Source organism: Oncorhynchus tshawytscha, linkage group LG06, assembly GCF_018296145.1.
Source record: "Oncorhynchus tshawytscha isolate Ot180627B linkage group LG06, Otsh_v2.0, whole genome shotgun sequence".
Classification (NCBI taxonomy): Eukaryota; Metazoa; Chordata; class Actinopteri; order Salmoniformes; family Salmonidae; genus Oncorhynchus; species Oncorhynchus tshawytscha.
In genome coordinates, this window is record NC_056434.1 from 38,667,234 (window position 1) to 38,690,512 (window position 23,279).

The window sequence follows — 23,279 nt, forward strand, 5'->3', positions numbered from 1 at the left end:
TGTCTTAAATTGGCTAGTTTGCTAGCTACTTCCTGACAAAAATTAGAGAACACATCATTCTGATCATTTTACTCGCCCTAGCAGAGCTAGGCTGTTTTCATGTTATCTTGGGCGGTAGCGACTAACTGTGCTGCTAGCAACAGTTAAACTCCGTTTTTTCCAACCTTTACTGACACCTGTCATATTCAACGGGTGTTGTGCATTCATAAATGCATATTCTGCGCTCTGACACACTCAGACGAGAGAAAGGAGAAGATATCCGAAATTAATTTACGAACGCACCCTGAAATTGTCATGGCGACTTTGCCTGGCATCGGGTCGCGAAGAACTGCGCATGTGCCACTATGTAAGGTTACTTTCACGAGGTTGGAGTAATAACATGTTCAACTACTTAAGTCATTGGGTGGAATCTAAGTGCTGCTTTTTTCGATTTCGAGAAATTTAACAACTAAGGAAGAATTGTTCACTTCTCTCATTGACTTCTCAAACCCCGGACTGGTCTATTTCGCAAGCGTTCCCGGAAGTCTCGTGATGTTGCGCCTCTGGGTTTAGAAACTCTGTGATGTAACGATGACGTAGGGCTGGGCGTGTGGATTTACTTCCTGGGATTTGTAGCTTGTAAATGCAGCGTTCAAATATCCGATGTACTAATTCGTTGAACGTGGCACGTGATTAACTACAACCAGTTAGCGAGTCGGGAATATCAGAGTTTCTTAGTTCCAAATAGCACTTGAACGCGGCACGATTCCTAACCAAGTGGACGATGTCAGTTTCTCGTATAAAGGAATTTATGACATTTTTAGAATTTTACAATATGCTTTAGATATAATAGTTTGCTCGAATAGAGCAGTATGCATGTCACGGAATTGTGTTGAATGCCCTAACGTTACATAGCTGGAAAAAAACGTGTTGGAAGTCCTAGCTAGCTAGTTAACGTTACTCGGACGGAGGCTAGCTGAAACGACCACCATGAGAGGCAACGAGAAGACGTGGAAAGTTTACTCTGAACCAAAGATAACAGAGGGGTGACAATATTGCAGTACCACGATACACCGGGGGACTTGGTGTCTGGGTATGTCACACGAGTAACTCCACAGAGTTCCGAGCCACGCCTCGAGAGGAGAGAGAGCTGTCAACCAGGCAGTTGAGACATGATTTGGTTCTTTCATCCGACAGAATGGTACAAGTCATAGCCAACGTGTGTTGTTTTGCTCTTTGAGCAAAGAGGTTGGAGTTGAAGGTATCCCGATGTGGGTAGTGCCTTGGCGGGCTGGGAGGGAACGAATTAATGAGAGGCATAGGGTAGCATAAGAGCGCATTCTCTTCCAGTGTCTGACAGCGCTGTCAATACTTCACTTCACAATTTGGAGCTAGGACTCGGGAGTTCGGCGAACATCGGTGCTCTAGCTACACAGGACCAGCCAGCTGTCTGATTTTATTTGAAATTAAACCAGCTCTACGAAGCTTGCTTATTGAAGTGCAGGTCCTCAAAGAGATAACTCGTGGTAAGATCTTGGCATAATATATTTTTTGTTTGTTTCTAAAGTAAGACATTTACTTGCCTTCATCATAGTCGATTGTGTGTTTTTATTTGTTCCTTCATTTTATTTTTTTCCCTATATAAATGCCTAAATCACTTTTGTATGATTTGTTTTGCATAAATATTGCTATTACTTATTACTATGTTATTGGCATTTTGAGTAGCATACGTCATTGATAATAAGATCAGGAGTTACAGTGAGCCGACATAATATGACTGGTCTGAAGATAAGTATCAAAGAAACAAATGACAAGCTTATAGGAGAGTCAGTTTTTGTTCTAAAAATGAACTTTCTGTGACCCAGCTAATCCATCCTCTGGCTATTGTATATAGGAGAGTCAGTTTTTGTTCTAAAAATGAACTTTCTGTGACCCAGCTAATCCATCCTCTGGCTATTGTATATCTGATCATTCATGCCCATAGGAATCTCAGCAGGGTAAAACGAAGGTCTTACATTACTGTAGAATGCAAAACAACGTGAAGTGTGGCGGAGTTGTACTGTACATATGCAGAGTTTTCCAATAGGATTTACACTGCATGACACGATTTGCACTTTTTAAAGTAGATGTTTTGGTTACTTATCAGGTCCAACGTCTTAGCCTTTTAGTTCTACGTTCAGGAGCGGTTGTTTTGTTTACCTGTGAACTTCTCTGACTGGCTAACTCTGGCTGTAACTGTTGAACATATTGACCGGATGGTTTCTAGAGTGACCTGAATCCTATTGAAATGACACTCAATTTGGGAATGGCCTTTATTTAGGTGACACAGATCTGCAGGGAGGGCCTTGATGTTTTGTTCATTGGTTCTAAGGAGGTATAGAGTCACTGTCAGGGTGATATAATGGTAATGCTGACATACAACCCTCCTGAGGATTCCATTGACTCAGGTTGTATCAGTGGATTAATGCCCCTAGCAGTACTATGGGCTGGTGCTTGTCAGTGGCTGGCAGCATTCACCCACTCTCTTTGTGTTTTCCTTAGTAGAGCCAGCTGAGTCAGACTGAAAATGAAGGGGAAATTCAGCAACTTTTCAAGGACAAATAAAGTTCACTTCCAAAAATGTTATTTTGTGAGTTTAAAACAAACTATAAGTGCACTTTCATTGTCCTCCAAGAGTTGCTGCATTCTTCCTTAAGTATGCTCCTCTGTACAAAGTGAGCTGAGCTCAGAGAGAGAGGAGACAGTGATACCTAGCCACAGCAGCCTCAGTGACTCACCTTTACACAGCAGATCCACAATCTGAAGATGAGAACCGAGGTCACTGCCTGCCATGTGGAGGCCTCCAGGTGTGTGTGTGTGTGTCTCCCACTGCTGTGATGATTATTGTTCCACTCCCTGAGCATTGTGTGTCTCTAGAGAGGATTTGTGGTGGTATGCTCTGTTTCACTCCTCTGCGGTTCAGTAGAAACTCCTGGAATATAAGCCTTTCTAAGAATGAGTCAGCCAGAGCTAGGACACAGGGCTCAAAACTGCAACCAAACCACTCGCATTTGCGACCCTTTGACTTGGCAGTGCTACACTCTTTAAAAAAAATGTTTATTGGTCTCTAGGGTGGCGTAGAAATTGTTTTAGCTGGTCACGCTAGTTTTTGGTTAACAATTAGCTTATTTTTTATAAAGATTTATTCAAACAGCAATGGGTATGCAACAATGGGTATATAGACCAGGTATTCAAAAAGTTTGGTGATGCGCAATTGACAGATGATAGGTCCTCTGAGTTATCTTTTCTATGGAAATATAAACAAAAACAACCCTGTTTATTATTCTTTCACAATTCTCTGTCAATTGTGATGCGCAATTCAGTCATCATGCGCTGTTTGAATTAACATTTTTAAAGGCTTTCCCCAAAAAACCTTCCTCATCAAATGTTGACTGCAAAGGAGACCTACCTAGCCGTGGACTCCTGATGTGATTTAAGCATTGTTGTGCTCCCCCTAAAAGTGTGATTTTGAGAGTGAAAACCTGGGGGGGGGAAGAACTCAGAAACCTGGAAAATAGAATTTACCAAAACACAACTTGATTTTATAGGGCCCTGGGTCAATGACGTGAAGTGTCCATTTTGGTGTCCGAAGCATATTTACAGTATTATAAAAATACAATATAAGATCTAACTTTCCCCTATTTATAGGCATAAGAGTATTCATTATTAATAATGGGAATTCAGGGAGCTATAGAGCTCAGAAGTAGCAAAATGCCATTAGGATTAACTGTCCACAACTAAAATCAATATGCATAGATTTTTTTTATAAACAACCATAAAAATCCAATAAACTCCTCTGGCATAATTGTGAGGGTATCTGTATTGATAAATACAAAATAATGGTGAGGATCCTAAAATGTATTACATTTTTATGCTTTAAAATACTTTAGTCCATACATTGGGATTTCATTAAATGTCATTCAGTATAACAGACATTCAGGAGCCATTTCAGACAATTCTTTGCGATAGTCACATGACAGGATATTGCATCAGAAAGAAGATTCAGAAGACCTCCGCACAGTGCAGAAAGGTCAGTAAGTCTCCCCTAAAATGTTGATTATTTCACCTTTTTGGTCACTGGTACACTATAATGTCCTGTCATACGATACAACTCTTTAAAAAATATATATTTTAAAATGTCATATTTGATGTGAAATTACTTTAAAAAGCTGTAGATCAAGGTCATAATTTTTTCATAGGTGGATGGGCCTGTAGAATAAGTTCAATCAATCAATCAAATGTATTTATAAAGCCCTTTTTACATCAGTTGATGTCACCCAGCCTAAAACCCCAAACAGCAAACATTGCAGGTGTAGAAGCACAGTGACTGGGAAAAACTCCCTAGAAAGGCCAGAACCTAGGAAGAAACCTAGAGAGGAACCAGGCTATGAGGGGTGGCCAGTCCTCTTCTGGCTGTGCCGGGTGGAGATTATAAAAGAACAGCCACCACTAACATTGAGTGGCTGCTGCCAACACACTGACTCAACTCCAGCCACTTTAATAATGGGAATTGATCGGAAATTGATGTAAAATATATCACTAGCCACTTTAAACAATGCTACCTAATATAATGTCTACATACCCTACATTATCCATCTCATATGTATACGTATATACTGTACTCTATATCATCTAATGCATCTTTATGTAATACATGTATCACTAGCCACTTTAACTATGCCACTTTGTTTACATACTCATCTCATATGTATATACTGCACTCAATACTATCTACTGTATCTTGCCTATGCCGCTCTGTACCATCACTCATTCATATAGCTTTATGTACATATTCTTTATCCCCTTACACTTGTGTCTATAAGGTAGTAGTTTTGGAATTGTTAGCTAGATTACTTGTTGGTTATTACTGCATTGTTGGAACTAGAAGCACAAGCATTTCGCTTCACTCGCATTAACATCTGCTAACCATGTGTATGTGACAAATAAAATTTGATTTGATTTGATTTGAACATGGCCAAGATGTTCAAATGTTCAGAGATGACCAGCAGGGTCAAATAATAGTTCAGGCTGTTTTTTGTCATACGGAGTGTCAATTATGTCATTCATTACTTTGCATGACACATGTATATAGTTTTTGTTTTTTAGGACTATTCTTAAGCTTTTAGGGAATGTAGTGTATATTTTATTGATGACATTTACAGTTGAAGTCGGAAGTTTACATACACCATAGCCAAATACATTTAAACTCAGTTTTTCACAATTCCTGACATTTAATCCTAGTAAAAATCCCCTGTCTTAGGTCAGTTAGGATCACCACTTTATTTTAAGAATGTGAAATGTCAGAAAAATAGTAGAGAGAATTATTTATTTCAGCTTTTATTTCTTCATCACATTCTTAGTGGGTCAGAAGTTTACATACACTCAATTAGTATTTGTTAGTAGGGCCTTTAAATTGGTTAACTTGGGTCAAATGTTTTGGGTAGCCTTCCACAAGCTTCCCACAATAAGTTGGATGAATTTTGGCCCATTCCTCCTGACAGAGCTGGTGTAACTGAGTCAGGTTTGTAGGCCTCCTTGCTCGCACACACTTTTTCATTTCTGCCCACAAATGTTCTATAGGATTGAGGTCAAGGCTTTGTGTTGGCCACTCCAATACCTTGACTTTATTGTCCTTAAGCCATTTTGCCACAACTGTGGAAGTATGCTTGCGGTCATTATCCATTTGGAAGACCCATTTGCGACCAGGATTTAACTTCCTGACTGGTGTCTTGAGATGTTGCTTCAATATATCCACATAATTGTCCTGCCTCATGACGCCATCTATTTTGTGAAGTGCACCAGTCCCTCCTGCAGCAAAGAACCCACACAACATGATCCTGCCACCACTGTGCTTCACGGTTGGGACGGTGTTCTTCGCCTCGCAAGCATCCCCCCTTTTCCTCCAAACATAACGATGGTCATTATGGCCAAACGGTTCTATTTCTGTTTCATCAGACCAGAGGACATTTCTCCAACAAGTATGATCTTTGTCCCCATGTGCAATTGCAAACCGTAGTCTGGCTTTTTTATGGCGGTTTTGGAGCAGTGGCTTCTTCCTTGTCGAGCGGCCTTTCAGGTTATGATGATATAGGACTTGTTTTACTGTGGATATAGATACTTTTGTTCCGGTTTCCTCCAGCATCTTCACAAGGTCATTTACTGTTGTTCTGGGATTGATTTGCACTTCTCACAAGTATTTTAATCTCTTGGAGACAGAACGCGTCTCCTTCCTGAGCGGTATGACGGCTGCGTGGTCCCATGGTGTTTATACTTGCATACCATTGTTTGTACAGATGAATGTGGTACCTTCAGGTGTTTGGAAATTGCTCACAAGGATGAACCAGACTTGTGGAGGTCTACATTTCTTTTCTGAGGTTTTGGCTGATTTCTTTTGATTTTCCCATGATGTCATGCAAAGAGGCACTGAGTTTGAAGGTAGGCCTTGAAATACATCCACAAGTACACCTCCAATTGACTCATATTATGTCAATTATCTTCTAAAGCCATGATATTTTCTGGAATTTTCCAAGCTGTTTAAAGGCACAGTCAAATTAGTGTATGTTCTGTTCTACTTAGTGTATGTTCTGTAACTTCTGACCCACTGGAATTGTGATACAGTGAATAAGGGAAATAATATGTCTATAAACAATTGGAAAAAATTACTTGTGTCATGCACAAAGTAGATGTCGTAACCGACTTGCCAAAACTATAGTTTGTTAACAAGAAATTTGTGGAGTGGTTGAAAAAAGAGTTTTAATGACTCCAACCTAAGTGTATGTAAACTTCCGACTTCAACTGTGTATGTATTTTTATGTGTTAAGGAATATTTTGTTTATCTATTACATTGTGAAAAACAAACGTAATGACAACATTATCATAGTTATTTGTTTTTTGTGAAGTCACATATTCAAGTCATAAGAATTTAATAAAAGTTTTTATTAGTGTTTTATCAGTACAGTTTTGATATTGAGGGAATATATGTACTTATAGATAGGTGCTTCTATCCAACAAAGAGAGAGTTGCACTGTTCAGGGCCTGGAAGAACTCCGATCCTCTTGTTAGGGAAGAGTGGCATCTGAGCAGGAAGCCTAGTTATTATAGTGGTCATGCAGTGACAAGTACAGTTCAGTAACCAGCAAACCTGAATTAAGACTAAGTTCAATTAGGTTCACACTCATTTGAAGAAGGCTAGATCTTTTAGGTAATCAATACAATGTATGGGTGTCAGACTAAGCTGTGGGCTATTACGCAAAGGTTGTTTACAATAGCGTTTAGGAAATATTCATGTATTGTAAGTCATTTTGACTATAGCCTGCACTATATCTCTGTAATTATATTCGTCTTGTCTTTAGCTACCGCAAATGTAAGGAGGATGGGCACATAGACCATCGCCCAGGTAGGGAGATGACGACCTCTGCAGCTGAAAGGAGAAGGGATAAACGGAGGAAAAACCAGAGGAGTCAGAGGCAAATGCATGCTGTGCTAAACCTCACTCCAGTGTCCATGGATGGTGACCATCTTGAGGAGCACCCTGAGCAATCTACAAGCTCAACAGCAGCACCCACCTCAACACTCAACTCCACAGCAAAGCCAACCACCTTAACATTACCCACCTGAGATGCCACCAACATAGCAGGGACAACCACTTGCTTCATCAACCCCAGAGAAAAGTGATGTAGAGAATATATCCAGTTAGGCAAAGAAAAAGCACAGTTGAAGCAACAAATGATCAGACTTGAAATACAACTTGCACTGTCAAAAAGAAAATGAGAAAGAAACAAGCAAAGAGGGAGAAAGAAACTGGTTGCAGAGAAGAAGGCAAAGGTCACTAAATTATTGTGTAGGGATGAAAATAGCAGACTTCTGCCTGGGAAGAAAGACACCGTAACGAAGCACAAAGAAAAAGTTCAGAGACTAGTCCTTCCCAAAGTTTTTACAGTGAGGTAGAACTAGCTCTGCCTGAAGTGAACACCACATGGCAGCAATGGGAAAGAGAGGAGACAGCAATGAAGAAAAGACGTGAAAAAAACAAAAGACAGGCGCATGGCAGGATCTGAACAGAATCCTGAATCCAAAACTCGACCTGCTCGCCAAGCACCATTTCATCAAGTTGAGAAGTGCCGAAATCTTTTTTTATTTTTGAAAAAATTGTACCCCTTTTTTTATCCCCAATTTCATGGTATGCAATTGTTTAGTTGCTACTATCTTGTCTCATCGCTACAACTCCCGTACGGGCTCAGGAGAGACGAAGGTTGAAGGTCATGCGTCCTCCGATACACAACCCAACCAAGCCGCACTGCTTCTTAACACAGCGCGCATCCAACCCGGAAGCCAGCCGCACCAATGTGTCAGAGGAAACACCGTGCACCTGGCAACCTTGGTTAGCTCGCACTGCGCCCGGCCAGCAACAGGAGTCGCTGGTGCGCGATGAGACAAGAATATCCCTACCGGCCAAACCTTCCCTAACCCGGATGACGCTAGGCCAATTGTGTGTCGCCCCACGGACCTCCCGGTCGCGGCCGGCTGCAACAGAGCCCGGGCAAGAACCCAGAGTCCCCACTGCGCCACCCGGGAGGCACTAAGTGCCGAAATCTTAAAGAAAACATCGGTGACAATGAAGTAGTTGTTCACATGGACTTCTCAGAAAACTATGCATGTTAATTGCATACTAGTGTATTGTACACGTTTCAGGGGTGCCAGTCATATGCTACATTATCTAATAGCGTCCGCCACGATGAAAGAGCCATGTGAGCACACCTTGAGCCTATTTTGAAGGAAGTGAAGGGGCAAAATCCCTCTATAACTATTCTTCACTTCATGAGTGGCTATCCTGTCACACAGTACCAGAGCAAAAATAATATTTGACCTATTCAGCACACTTCCATTTCTTTTGGGATTCAAAGAAGTAACATGGATCTTCTCAGAGAAGGGATACGGTAAAGGTGCTCCTGATGAAGTCGGTGGAGAAGGCAAACGTACGTAGTGCTGATGACATGGTGAAAATGGGAGCAGATATCCAGACCCCAAAAGATCTGTACAGCAAACTACAGGAAAACACAAGCTCAAGCGTAAAGTACTTTTGGATATCTGAAATTGACGTGTGTAGATATGACAATGCAGTGCAGAGTCAGTTGCAAGTGGTTAAAGACACCATGAAAATACATCAGATTGCCTCAGATTGCCTTTTCCAAGCTTGGAAGGGATGAGAGAGCAAAGCCTATGGGTTGAAACTACGAACCTATAGGCTTTGCTCTCTCGTCCCTTCCAGGCTTGGAAAATGAGCCTGTCATAGCAGATGTAAGCAATGTCCCCACGCGCTCTGGCAGCTTTCATGGCTGGTATAATTTCTTTCCTTTTCTGACACACAGCTTCAGGATAGTTCTCATTGAGGAAGATATGCGTTCTTCTCAAGTTCGTGGCTCTTTCCAGAACAGCTACCTTGTCCTTGAACCTCAGGAACTTTACCACTATCGGCCTGGGCTTTCCAGTCTTTCCTTCTTAATGCATTTGAGCCAATCAGGTGTGATATGACATAGGGGTGGTATACAGAAGATAGGGGTATTTGGTGAAATACCAAGTCCATATTATGGCAAGAACAGCTCAAATAAGCAAAGAGAAACAACAGTCCATCATTACTTTAATTAAAACTTGTTATGCCTGCGATCCCCGTACAGGGACCAACATCAGGGGAAATTTCAGAGTGACAACTAAAAATACAACTTCGTAACATTAAACATTCTTGAAAATGCAAGTGTCTTACACCCTTCAAAAGATTAGAATCTTGGTAATCAAACTACGTTTTCCAATTTAAAATAGCTATTACAGAGAACAAATCCCATGCTTTTGTTTGAGAAGAGCAATCAACAACAGAAACATTTTCCGCCATGACAGTTTTTACACATTTGCATCTGAAGGTAAAATTATGACTTACATTCTGATATCTTGCTCTTATTTCTCTTCCTGAGGGTCCCAGTGATCAAATGAAGTACCATTTTCTTTGATAAAGTCCATTTTTATAGCCTAAATCGAAACATTTTGTAAACCGTTTGTGCCGTGAATTCCATCTCTATCAATTTTTTACAGAGCATTCGACGTGATACCCCCCTGTAAACAATCGTTTATCTAGTCATGGTTGGTTTCAGTGGATTCCTCTGGATGTTTGCAACACAGCCAAATGTCATTGTTTTTTTGCGGGGAGTATTGACCGAAGTGAGCTGATTTGAAGACAACGATAAATGACTACCTTACGCACCAATAATTTTAGCGAAGCTTCATTGATTGACTATATTTCTGTCCAATGACCACTGATCTTCTTGAAATCTAGCTGGGTAGATAGCCAATGAGCTGAGGTAAACGCCAGTATGTAATGGTTTTGGGTTGGACCACAATTCCTTGTTTGTAATCGCACGCACAGGGAACTCCATTCTCGCCTTGACGATCAGAGGAGTTGCTGTAAGGCTTTTTACGCGCAGCTGTATTTCGGAAAGTTGTAGTTTCAACGATTTCATTGAAGATATCATGGCGAATAAATCATGTAAAGCGAAGTCAAAGTCTAAAGTGAAAGTGAAAAAGTGAAAGCGAGACAGATTTTTTTGTTTGTTTGAGGAATCTTGGGGTGTTATGATTCAAACGAACTGAGGAGCTGTTTCTGCAAGGACAGGACGTACTTCTGGACGGGTAAGTGCTAATGCCGTTTTTTGAAATATAAAAAAATAAATATATATATATAACATATAAAAAATACAAATATATATATTTTTTTGCAATGAAATGTGTGGTTTGTTTGTTTGGGGGTGTGTGTGTGTGTGTGTGTGTGTGTGTGTGTGTGTGTGTATGTATGTATATATATATATATATATATATATACACATATATATACAACAATGGCCGGAGTTGAATGGAACAGCACTTCACCTTAGGGACTGTTCCCTCTGCTCTATACAATACATATCTGTTTATTTTATGTGATGATAAAAGGCTCATACAATACAAATATTTTTTTAATGTTTTCTTTCACAGTGATAGCGACTCCGACTGGGAGCCCCCGGTGCCAAGCTGCCCGCTCTACCTGTGCCCCCAGTGGTGTTCATATGCCACAGTTCATTACTGCAGGCATGACTGTGCCTCAGGGCCAAAAGGGCACAGCATGGAGGCGTCGTTGTGTTCTGTGTCGCATGAAATGCACCACCTGTTCAGTTTGCCTCTGCTTTACATCAGAAAGAGACTGCTATGGGACATGGCACAGGCAGCAAAATACTGTGATGAGGACTTCCAAGGGGTGTACTGTTTTAAAAAAAAAAAAAAAAAAAAAAAAAAAAAAATCTTTTTTAAATGTAAACATTTTTTTGTGTGTGTGTGTGTTAAAATTGCTTTTTGATGTGTTGTATATAGTTATTTGCACTGCTGTATATAGTTATAGGTAATTTCACCAATTCGGCCAGTTGGGTACATTTGGGCAACTTGTGTGGGACACCTGGGTGACTTCATGCTAAATGTCATGTAGCTCACCCATTCCTGAAGTTATCAGTCTGAAACTTTGCACACCTACAGTTGCCCTCTTGTGTTATCCATCCAAATTATCTCCAGCATCCTATCTGACTGTGTGGCTATTCTAGTACATGTGAAAGATGATACTACAAAAATAAAAAACAGAAAACGTATGCTCTTTCTTTCTCTTTTCTTCCACCAGATCTACTGTGTTATATTCTCCTACATTCAATTAACATTTCCACAACCTTCAGAATGTTTCCATTCAAATGATACCAAGAATATGCATATCCTTGCCTCTGGGGCTGATCTACAGGCAGTTAGATTTGGGTATGTCTTCAGGTGGAAATTGAGAACAAAGGGATGCAGCCATAACAGGTTTTAAGACACAAAGGTCAGTTAATCCATAAAATGTCAAGAACTTTGAAAGTTTCTTCAAGTGCAGTCGCAAAAACCATCAAGCACTATGATGAAACTGGCTCTCTTGAGGACTGCCACAGGAAAGGAAGACCCAGAGTTACCTCTGCTGCAGAGGATAAGTTCATTAGAGTTAATCTTCACTTCAGATTGCAGTCCAAATAAATGCTTCACAGAGTTCATGTAACAGACACATCTCACCATCAACTGTTCAGAGGAGACTGTGTGAATCAGGCCTTCATGGTTGAATTACTGCAAAGAAACCACTACTAAAGGACACCAATAAGAAGAGACTTGCTTGGGTGAAGAAGCATGAGCAATGTACTTTAGACTGGTGGGAATCTGCCCTTTGGTCTGATGAGTCCAAATTTGAGAGTTTTGGTTCCAACCACCGGGTCTTTGTGAGATGCAGAGTAGGTGAACAGATTGTCTCTGTATGTGTGGTTTCCACCGTGAAGCATGGAGGTGGTGGTGTGGAGTTCTTTGCTGGTGACACTGTCAGTGATTTATTTAGAATTCAAGGCACACTTAACCAGCATGTCTACCACAGCATTCTGCAGCAATACACCATCCCATCTGGTTTGCGCTTAGTGGGACTATCATTTGTTTTTCAACAGGACAATTACTCAAAACACAGCTCTAGGCTGTGTAAGGGCTATTCGATCAAGAAGGAGAGTGATGGATTGCTGCATCAGATGACCTAGCCTCCAATCACCTGACCTTAACCCAACTGAGAAGTTTTAGGATGAGTTTGACCACAGTGAAGAAAAAGCAGCCAAGACATGCTCAGCATATGTGGGAACTCCTTCCAGACTGTTGGATAAGTATTCCTCATGAAGCTGGTTGAGAGAATGCCAAGAGTGTTCAAAACTGTCATCAAGGCAAAGGGTGGCTACTTTGAAGAATCTCAAATATATTTTGATTTGGTTAACACGATTTTTAGTTACTACATGATTCCATGTGTGTTATTCCATAGTTTTGATGTCAGAACAATGTAGAAAATAGTCCAAATAAAGAAAAACCCTTGAAGGTATAGGTGTGTCCAAACCTTTGACTGGTACTGTGTGGAAGGCCAGCATCCGGGAGTCGCCTCTTCACTGTTGACGTTGAGACTGGTGTTTTGTGGGTACTATTTAATGAAGCTGCCAGTTGAGGACTTGTGAGGCATCTGTTTCTCAAACTAGACACGCTAATGTACTTGTCCTCTGGCTCAGTTGTGCACCGGGGCCTCCCACTCCTCTTTATATTCTGGTTAAAGCCAGTTTGCGCTGTTCTCTGAAGGAAGTAGTACACAGGCAATTTCCCACATGGAATAGAATCCATTTCTCAGAACAAGAATAGACTGATGAGTTTCAGCAGAAAGTTATTTGTTTCTGGCCATTTTGAACCTGTAATAGAACCCACAAATTCTGATGCTCCAGATACTCAACTAGTCTAAAGGCCAGTTATTGCTTATTTAATCAGAACAACAGTTTTGTGCTGTGCTAACATAATTGCAAAAGGGTTTTCTAATGATCAATTAACCTTTTAAAATTATAAACTTGAACTAGCTAACACAACGTGCCATTGGAACACAGGAGTAATGGTTACTGATAATGGGCCTCTGAACCCCTATGTAGCTATTCCATTAAAAATCAGCTGTTTCCAGCTACAATAGTCATTTACAACATTAACAATGTCTACACCGTATTTCTGATCAATTTTATTTTAAATGAACAAAAAAAATGTGTGTGTGTGTGTGTACATACAGTTGAAGTTTGGAAGTTTACATACACCTCAGCCAAATACATTTAAACTCATTTTTCACAATTCCTGACATTTAATCCTAGTAAAAATTCCCAGTCTTAGATCAGTTAGGATCACCACTTTATTTTAAGAATGGGAAATGTCAGAATAATAGAGATGTATTTATTTAAGCTTTTATTTCTTTCATCACATTCCCAGTGGGTCAGTAGTTTACATATACTAATTAAGTGTTTGGTAGCATTGCCTTTCAATTGTTTTGGGTAGCCTTCCACAGGCTTCCCACAATAAGCTTCTAAACCCATGACATCATTTTCTGGAATTTTCCAAGCTGTCTAAAGGCACAGTCAACTTAGTGTATGTAAACATCTGACCCACTGGAATTGTGATACAGTGAAATAATCTGTCGAATTCGCGTTTATCATCGAAGGACTGAGCGTTACTCCGAGGCCTGTACTCTGGAGCGGGATCGAGGTGGTGGGTCAATCATGGTCTGGGGGCGGTGTGTCACAGCATCTTTGGACTGAGCTTGTTGTCATTGCAGGCAATCTCAACACTGTGCTTTACAGGGAAGACATCCTCCTCCCTCATGTGGTACCCTTCCTGCAGGCTCATCCTGGCATGACCCTCCAGCATGACAATGCCACCAAATCAAAGTTTATTTGTCACGTGTGCCGAATACAACCTTACAGTGAAATGCTTACTTACAGGCTCTAACCAATAGTGCAAAAAATGTATTAGGTGAACAATAGGTACAGTGGGGCAAAAAGTATTTAGTCAGCCACCAATTGTGCAAGTTCTCCCACTTAAAAAGATGAGAGAGGCCTGTAATTTTCATCATAGGTACACTTCAACTATGACAGACACAATGAGGGGGAAAAAATCCAGAAAATCACATTGTAGGATTTTTAATGAATTTATTTGCAAATTATGGTGGAAAATAAGTATTTGGTCAATAACAAAAGTAAATAACACCATCATTTGCAAATAAATTCATTAAAAATGTGGGTGTTGACACGCCCTTGTTGGGTGTTTAGGTTCTTGAGAGCACTTTGTCGCTGCTTGTCTTCATCTTTATCAGGAGAAACTGTTTCAAACTGCCAATTCATGCTCTTCAACAGCAGATAGGTTCATCCTGGATCACTGTCAGTTTTTCTGTATCATTTTACAAGATCTACCTACCTGCTTTGTATAGACCAATACTGATCAATCCTTGGCACTCTCCAGTCTGATAATGCAGAGAGAAAGACAAGTTGGTGTCGTTTACAGCTGCTGATACGCAGACTTACCTCCAGTTATAGCTGCCACCCAACTACTTTTTGATCACATTAAAACAGTAATGAATACACACACAGTGTGGTAATCACTGTGCTGAACTCCTCCACTTCTCAGTAGTGTAGTGCTGCTGAATCCCACATCGACCCATAGCTCCCAAGGCTCGCCATTAGCTTTGAGGCATGGTTAGGTTTAAACAATGTAATTACTGTATTTCACCTTGCCTGGGTTTTGCCATATTGCTGCTAACACCTATCCATTTCTTTCAGATCTACAACAGCGCCAAGAGGGTGGATAATATAGTCAAATTAGGGAGTTCTCCTTTCAAATTGGTAGTGGTGCGTATACAGGGACCAGAGAGCGCTTTAGGAGTGACTGGAACTCAAGTCAGCTGGAAAAAGGGAGGGATAGGGTCATTCAATGCTACTATATTTAAAGAGAGTTCTGAAGGAGATATCAGCTTCACTAAGTCTTTGAGTGAAACAGCATCACCCAACTCCAGTATCAGTTTGTTACAGAAGGTAAACAGTAGGCTGCTGCATGTGTAAGTACAGCAGTCAATTTTTTGCATAATTGCCAGTTAACTGTAGCTATAATATTCACCCAGATAATACACTGAATGGCAATGTTTTATTTGTGTGGTATAGATTTGTATCATTGTTTAGTGTCCAGTTAGCCCAAGAATGTACTGTTAAGGAGTGTAGGCGAGCCTACTCCTTTAACGTCCAAGGACCTTATAGGTTATGTTCAGAGGGAAACTGGCTCTGGCACACAAAACAACCAAATACTCTATCTAATTGTGAATCGTATTGTAGAAACGTAAAGTGACTTTCATATCACATCAAAATAATTTCACAATTGCAAAACAAACACTTTCTATACTCTGGTTTAACCCATTTTAACAGTTGCAGCCGACAGTGTTTTTCAGTTGCAAAAATGTTCTGGTGTCGTTCTTCGCCTGCATTTGACATTTTAGTAATTTAGTAGATGCTCTTATCCTGAGCGACTTACAGACATGTGTTCGAAGGCGCTATCTAGCTAATTAGAACAGGTGGTCATCGTAACATGGAAATATGGCAGTGTAATTTTAAACTGTGTGTTTTGAGTAATTTAACCTTTTTGTTTTTTGAAAATGATCTCATTGATATGAAAGTTAAAAGCTGCAATATGCAGAAATCCCGCCCCCATTTCCTGGTTGCTAAAATTCTAATAGTTCGCCTAATTTCATTTTATGTGACAAAACAAGCAATGTATAGTTTAGAGCAGGGTTTCCCAAACTTGGTTCTGGGCCCCCCCAACTCATCATCAAGCTTTGATTATTTAAATCAACTGTGTAGTGCTAGGGCAAAAAAACAAAACGTGCATCCAGGGGGGCCCCAGAACCGAGTTTGGGAGAGAATCAATGTGCCATCGAAACCGCTGTGAAATATCTTTTCAATTACCAAAAATATTGTTTTTTCGGCTGTTTGAAGCTGATGTACAAAACAGAATGTTAAAGATGCAAAAACAAAACTTAAGAATGGGAAGCACTTTTGAATCTGTAAAAGTTCACTTCCCTTTGCACGTCACCTGTAAGAAGTCTGATTAGGCATTCTTCAAAATATCTCATAACAGAATGTAGTTTTGTGTTTCCAAGATTAACTCTGGTTAACAACCTGGTAACTTGACCATTATGTTTTAAGATGGCATTGGAAGAAAGGAAAGCTGGATAGCTACTCCAGAAGTGTTTCAAAAGTAGGATTCAGATATAGGCCTAATATGTAACTGCCGAAATAAAGGAAACACCAACTTGTCTTAATAGGGTGTTGGGTCACCACGAGCCAGAACAGCTTCAATGCACCTTGGCATAGATTCTACAATTGTCTGTAACTTTATTGGAGGGATGTGACACCATTCTTCCACAATATTTACCATAATTTGGTGTTTTGTTGATGGTGGTGGAAAAGCTGTCTGACGCACCGCTCCAGATTCTCGCAAAAGCGTTCAATTGGGTTGAGATCTGGTGACCGAAACGGCCATGGCATATGGTTTACATCATTTTCATTCTCATAAAACCATTCAGTGACTACTCGCTGCCTGTGGATGGGGGCATTGTCAATCTATCAGGGGATAGCCATGGTAGCCAAAATAATGGCCTGCCCAGTATTTTTATACATGAGCCAAAGCATAATTAGGGCCTTATGAAATCTATTCAATTTTTTACCAAATTCTGTTCTTTCCGTTGACATTTTTCTGAATTTTGTGTTATGATTTATGCTAATTTTATCATCAGAAAGAGTGTCTAATAATGTGAATGAATAAAACGTAAACAATGTAATAAGATAACAGTACATTTGTAATGATGCAACACATTGCACTTTTTTAATCAAGGCTAGCGCTTCAATTCAGAGTTCTACTGAGTGTTTCATTGTAAATGGAAAAAAAGTAATACAAGAATCTAGGCGACAATGCAGCAACCTTCTCCTCATGTTTCCAGCTGGCTGAGGATGTTTGTGACTGTCCGGGTTGATTACTTTTCTGCCAACAAAAACTCTGTACAGATGAACATGCTCTGCAACGTACTTCACTGTTTCAAACCAGCTATTCTCACTGCTTCAGGAGAAGCCTTGACCTGCTCAAACTCCTTCATAATGAGGAATCTCACCTATATTATCTTTCTGGCAGGCTTCTCAAAGAAGACAGATCTCATCCATGTCACAAGTGATACAACTTCAGAGAAATATTTGTAGTGGTGCCAGGTCTCACCTCCAGATTGATTACATGGCAGAGATAGGTTACATGGACACTGTTGGGCATCACTCCTTTCAGAACCTCCTTTTATGCCTTCAGGCAGTAGGAGGCACTATCTGTAACCACTGCCCAGGCATCATTCAGGTTCAGATCGTTGCTGTAGAGGGAGGCTAGTACAGCTTGGGAAAACGTTGAAAAGTTGCGTCTGTCCATGAAAATGATATCCACCAGAAAGTACTGGTTTAACACGTGCAATGAAAAATAAGGAACAACTTTAATTGCTTTAACCTAAAATAATATTGTGACAAAATAAGTGTTATTTAAATTTCAAGTATAAACACAATATAGATGCTGTGATAGTTAGCTAGATGGAGGCAGACAGCTGCTGACATTATGCATCGCTATATTTCACCATGATAACTTGTTTAGAATATCACAATTTGCATCTGGACAATTCACATTGCAGAATGTAAATGTAGGCTATTGCAACAGTATATTAATAGGCTGTTAAATTAACTCACCAATAACGATGTTTAGAGCTCTGCAATCCCTTGACGGCAGTCATATGTTGATTGAACACACGGGGCAGGTAAGTTTGACGGAGGCTCCTCTCATTTTCGGGTAACGCTCTTCCCTGATTGCAATGCTTCACTAGAAACAGCCGTAGCTTTCTTAGCTTTTCTAAGGGGATGTCAGACTCGGCGCACACAGCCACAAAGTCCTGAATAAATTATCGTATTGAATCTGCTGATGCGCTTGCAATAGTGATTGTCGTTTGAAGATGTATGATCTGGCTAACACAGTGCTTTTCCATGTTCTTCACATGGGCTTTAGACTTTAAGTGGTTGTCACACGTAATTTTACGTGTCCAATGAATAGTATGTTGACAGAATTTGCAAAACAGCTTATTGCCTGACTCATAATAATAACTGGGTATTGCTCTGCATTTAGGGGTTAGGGTCGAATGATTCGTTTTTTTTTTAACTAATTGGCGCCTCTTCGACATGTTTCTCAAAGTGACAGCCAAGTTGTGAGGTGACGTAAGGGTTCCACCCACGACCCACCCCAATTGAAAACAGAATTATTTCTCTAGGCCTACTCGTCTGTAATTTTACAATTATGAAATAATTTAGCCAAATTATGGAAAATTCTGCAATATTCCACGTTTTACAGTTGATTCCATTTTTTTATTACCAGATTCTGTCCTCATGACGGATATCATAGGGCCCTACATAATGGGATCTTAATTAAGCCAGGAACCACCACTCAGGAAACACACCTGTGTGGAAGCACCTGCTTTCAATATACTTTTTATCCCTCATTTACTCAAGTGTTTCCAGTATTTTGGCAGTTACCTGTATCTAAATCAATTACATTTTATTACAGAAGTTTCAGCAAACACTGATGGTGATAATGATCAGCAATGACATTTCATTGGCCTTCTTGCCTCACTCTTCTCAGTCCAGTGATGAGCACTAAGATGGTCCTCTATCTCATTTGGACAGTTTGAGGTTCAGTCTAGAGTTAGGATATCTTATGGTAGGACTGTTTTAAACAGATCTAAGGCTTTTGTTCATTTTTTATTTAACTAGGCAAGTCAGTTAAGAACAAATTCTCATTTACAATGACGGCCTAGGAACACTGGGTTAATTGCCTTGTTCAGGGGCAGGATGACAGATTTTTACCTTGTCAGCTCGGATTCAATCGAGCAACCTTTCGGTTACTGGCCCAACACTCTACCTGGCTACAATACCCACTGTAGTGTGTGTAGATCGCAAGCCGATAGTAAGTCAATAGGGCTAAATGACTAGCTACTACTGTTATCTAGCCAGATAAGAATTGTTAGCTTGCTAGCTACCCACGAAGAATTTGCATCTACCTTGCATAACATTCATTTTATAAGTCATTTTTGCCTGTTAAACTATCTGGTTAGCTAGATTACTACGATTCACATATAGCTAGATGATAGTTATGAAGAAAAATGTTTACTTTGTGTATACAGTGCCTTGCGAAAGTAGTCGGCCCCCTTGAACTTTGCGACCTTTTGCCACATTTCAGGCTTCAAACATAAAGATATAAAACTGTATTTCTTTGAAGAATCAACAAGTGGGACACAATCATGAAGTGGAACGACATTTATTGGATATTTCAAACTTTAACAAATCAAAAACTGAAAAATTGGGCATGCAAAATTATTATAGCCCGCACTGGGCTGTGCAGGTGAACAGGAGACACCATGCGTAAGGCTGGTGCCATGTACGCCGGCCCAAGGAGACGCACTGGAGACCAGATGCGTAGAGCCGGCTTCATGGCACCTGGCTCGATGCCCACTCTAGCCCGGCCGATACGAGGAGCTGGTAGGGTACCGCACCGGGCTATGCACCCGCACTGGGGACACCGTGCGCTCCACAGCATAACACGGTGCCTGCCCGGTCTCTCTAGCCCCCCGGTAAGCACAGGAAGTTGGCGCAGGTCTCCTACCTGGCTTTGCCATACTCCCTGTGTGCCCCCCCAATCAATTTTTGGGGCTGACTCTCGGGCTTCCTTGCCAGCCGTGTTCCCTCGTATCGCCAGCTCCTCTCTCCGGCTGCCTCTGCTCTCCTAGCTGCCTCCACCTGTTCCCATGGGAGGCGATCCTTTCCCGCCAGGATCTCCTCCCATGTGTAGCAACCCTTGCCGTCCAACACATCATCCCATGTCCATTCCTCCTTGTGCTGCTCCTGCTACCGCTGCCTGTCACCACGCCGCTTGGTCCTGTTGTGGTGGGTGATTCTGTAATGGTTTTCTTCCTGGGAAGGAGAGGAGGACCAAAATGCAGCGTGGTTATTTATAAACATCTTTAATGAAAGATGAAAACATGAACACTATACAAAATAAGAAAACGTGGAAAAACCAAAACAGTCCTAACTGGTGCAAAACACAGAGACAGGAACAATCACCCACAAAATACCTAAAGAATATGGCTGCCTAAATATGGTTCCCAATCAGAGACAATGATAAACACCTGCCTCTGATTGAGAACCACTCCAGGCCACCATAGACTTACCTAGAACACTCAACTGAACACAACCCCATAGACTACAAAACCCCTAGACAAAACAAGACACATAAATCACCCATGTCACATCCTGGCCTAACCAATATAATAAAGAAAACACAGAATACTAAGGCCAGGGCGTGACACCACATTTAAAAAAAATATTTAAAAAATTCATGAAATTGAATTAATAAAAGGGTTATATCAGTTTTAAGTATTATATCGTTCAGATTTTACATAGCCTACATTAATTTAAAATGAGGAAGGGCCCTATAAAATCTGTTTTCTCAGTCTTGTTTTTCTAGGTTTTAGTTCCCCCCATTTTTTTTCAGGATCTTGCCCTCAAAGTCACACTTTTTAAATAGAAAAACAACACAATTGGATGTTATAACTCCATACCAATGCTTAAACCACATCAGGAGACCAGTTTTAATGTCTGGGTTATTTCAATTTTTGGGTGTAGTTACCCTTTAATTCAAGTGTGCATCTAGCAATAGGCTGTTGTTTAGTATTATTTTTGTTGTGCACATGTAATGTCGAATTTGTGAAAACAAATAGGACTACCCACTGGATTGATTCAAATAATAATGATATCATTGCATGATATTATTGGTAAGCATAGTGGCAAGACAAACATATTTTCACGTATTCACTCATATCATTAAATCATAGTTCGTTTCTAGGTTCATTCAGTAGTTTTTACCAGATATAGAATCCTGTTGAAAAATAATCTTAAAAGTACCATTTATATTTGTGATACTGTTGTTGCTTCCTGTTGTCATGGCTTTTTGATTTATCGGCGAGTGTCAAAACACTGGTTTTAGATGTCTAAATTCATAATCATTATGCTGAAATAAGTCCTAATATTTTGAGGACCAATACAGAAAATTTGCTCCCTACACACAAGCGTCACACTTGTGTTCAGATTACTTGTATTTTGCTAAATTAGTACCTTAAACTGCACACGCACCAATATTTACCAAGCGGTCACTCAATACTGGAATTGATTTGCTTGTTCTACTGTAATCAATAGTGTGCGCAAATTAATCACTCACATCAATATTGTATTGAAATCAATGGAACTGGGATAACAACTGCGGCGACATGTACCGTTTGCGCTCTTCTAACAGACAAACCCCAATGAACTCGGGTATGCTGCATATAGTGTATTCAGACCCTTTTTCCACATTTTGTGACGTTACGACCTTATTCTAAAATGTATTAAATAAATACAAATCCTCATCAATCTACACACAATAACCCATAATGACAAAGCGAAAAAACAAGTTTTTAGAAATGTTTGCAAATGTATTAAATTACAATATGTATTCAGACCCTTTGCTATGAGACTCGAAATTGTGCTCAGGTGCATCCTGTTTCCATTGATCATCCTTGTAGTCCACATGTGGTAAATTCAATTGATTGGACATGATTTGGAAAGGCACACACCTGTCTATATAAGGTCCCACATTTGACAGTGCATGTCAGTGCAAAATCAAGCCATGAGGTCAAAGGAATTGTCTGTCTGGAGTGGCCAAAAGGCACCTAAAGGACTCTCAGACCATGAGAAACAAGATTCACTGGTCTGATGAAACCTAGATTGAACTCTTTGGCCTGAATGCCAAGCGTCACATCTGGAGGAAACCTGGCACTATCCCTACAGTGAAGCATGATGGTGGCAGCATCATGCTGTGGGGATGTTGTTCAACGACTGGGACAGGCAGAACTAGTCAGGATCAAGGGAAAGATGAAGCACGAAGCAAAGCAAAGTATTGAGAGATCCTTGAGGAAACCCTGCTCCACTGTGCTCAGGACCTCAGACTTGGGTGAAGGTTCACCTTCCAACAGGACAACAACCCTAAGCAGACAGCCAAGACAACACAAGAGTGGCTTCGGGTCAAGTCTCTGAATGTCCTTGAGTGGCCCAGCCAGAGCCTGGACTTGAACCCGATCAAACATCTCTGGAGAGACCTGAAATAGCTGTGATGCTCCCCATCCAACCTGACAGCTTGAGAGGATCTGCAGAGAAGAATGGGAGAAACTCCCATAGCGTCATAGCCAAGACTCGAGGCTGTAATCGCTGCCAAATGTGCTTCAACAAAGTACTGAGTAAACGGTCTGAATACTTATGTAAATGTATTATTTCAGTTTTTTTTAATACATTTGCAAAATGTAAAAAAATCTGTTTTTGCTTTGTCATTATGGGGTATTGTGTGTAGATTGAGGGAAAATAACAATTTAATCAATTTTAGAATAAGACTGCAACGTAATAAAATGTGGAAAAAGTCAAGGGGTCTGAATACTTTCCAAATGCACTCTATATCTGTTGATAGATGACAACCTGTCGTAGCCATTTATCAACATATCTCTCTGAGATTTTTTTCCGGTAGATGGCCAATACGGAAAAGGAAACAACACTTTTTTGACTAAATAACTGAAACAAATCACTACCTCAAATCTGTTTCTAAGTAGTGACAGGAGTTGGCTTTCATTGGAATGATAGTTTAACCCTCAAATCAATGTGAACCCAAAGAGGAGCGCCCACATTTTTCTTTTTGCCATATGGTTTGAA

General features: G+C 40.4%; 1 protein-coding gene across 3 annotated transcripts in view; it reads left to right on the forward strand.

Annotated features, from left to right (window-relative positions):
* The first annotated feature begins 705 nt into the window (after positions 1-705).
* LOC112253480 (furin) overlaps positions 706-23,279 on the forward strand; it is a 194,998-nt gene continuing 172,424 nt past the window's right edge. The window contains exon 1 of one of the 3 annotated variants that reach the window (XM_042323238.1): positions 706-1,505. The gene's annotated coding sequence lies outside the window, so the exon portion shown is untranslated. The remainder of the gene's footprint in view (positions 1,506-23,279) is intronic. The other 2 variants (XM_042323236.1, XM_042323237.1) reach the window with 2 other exon arrangements.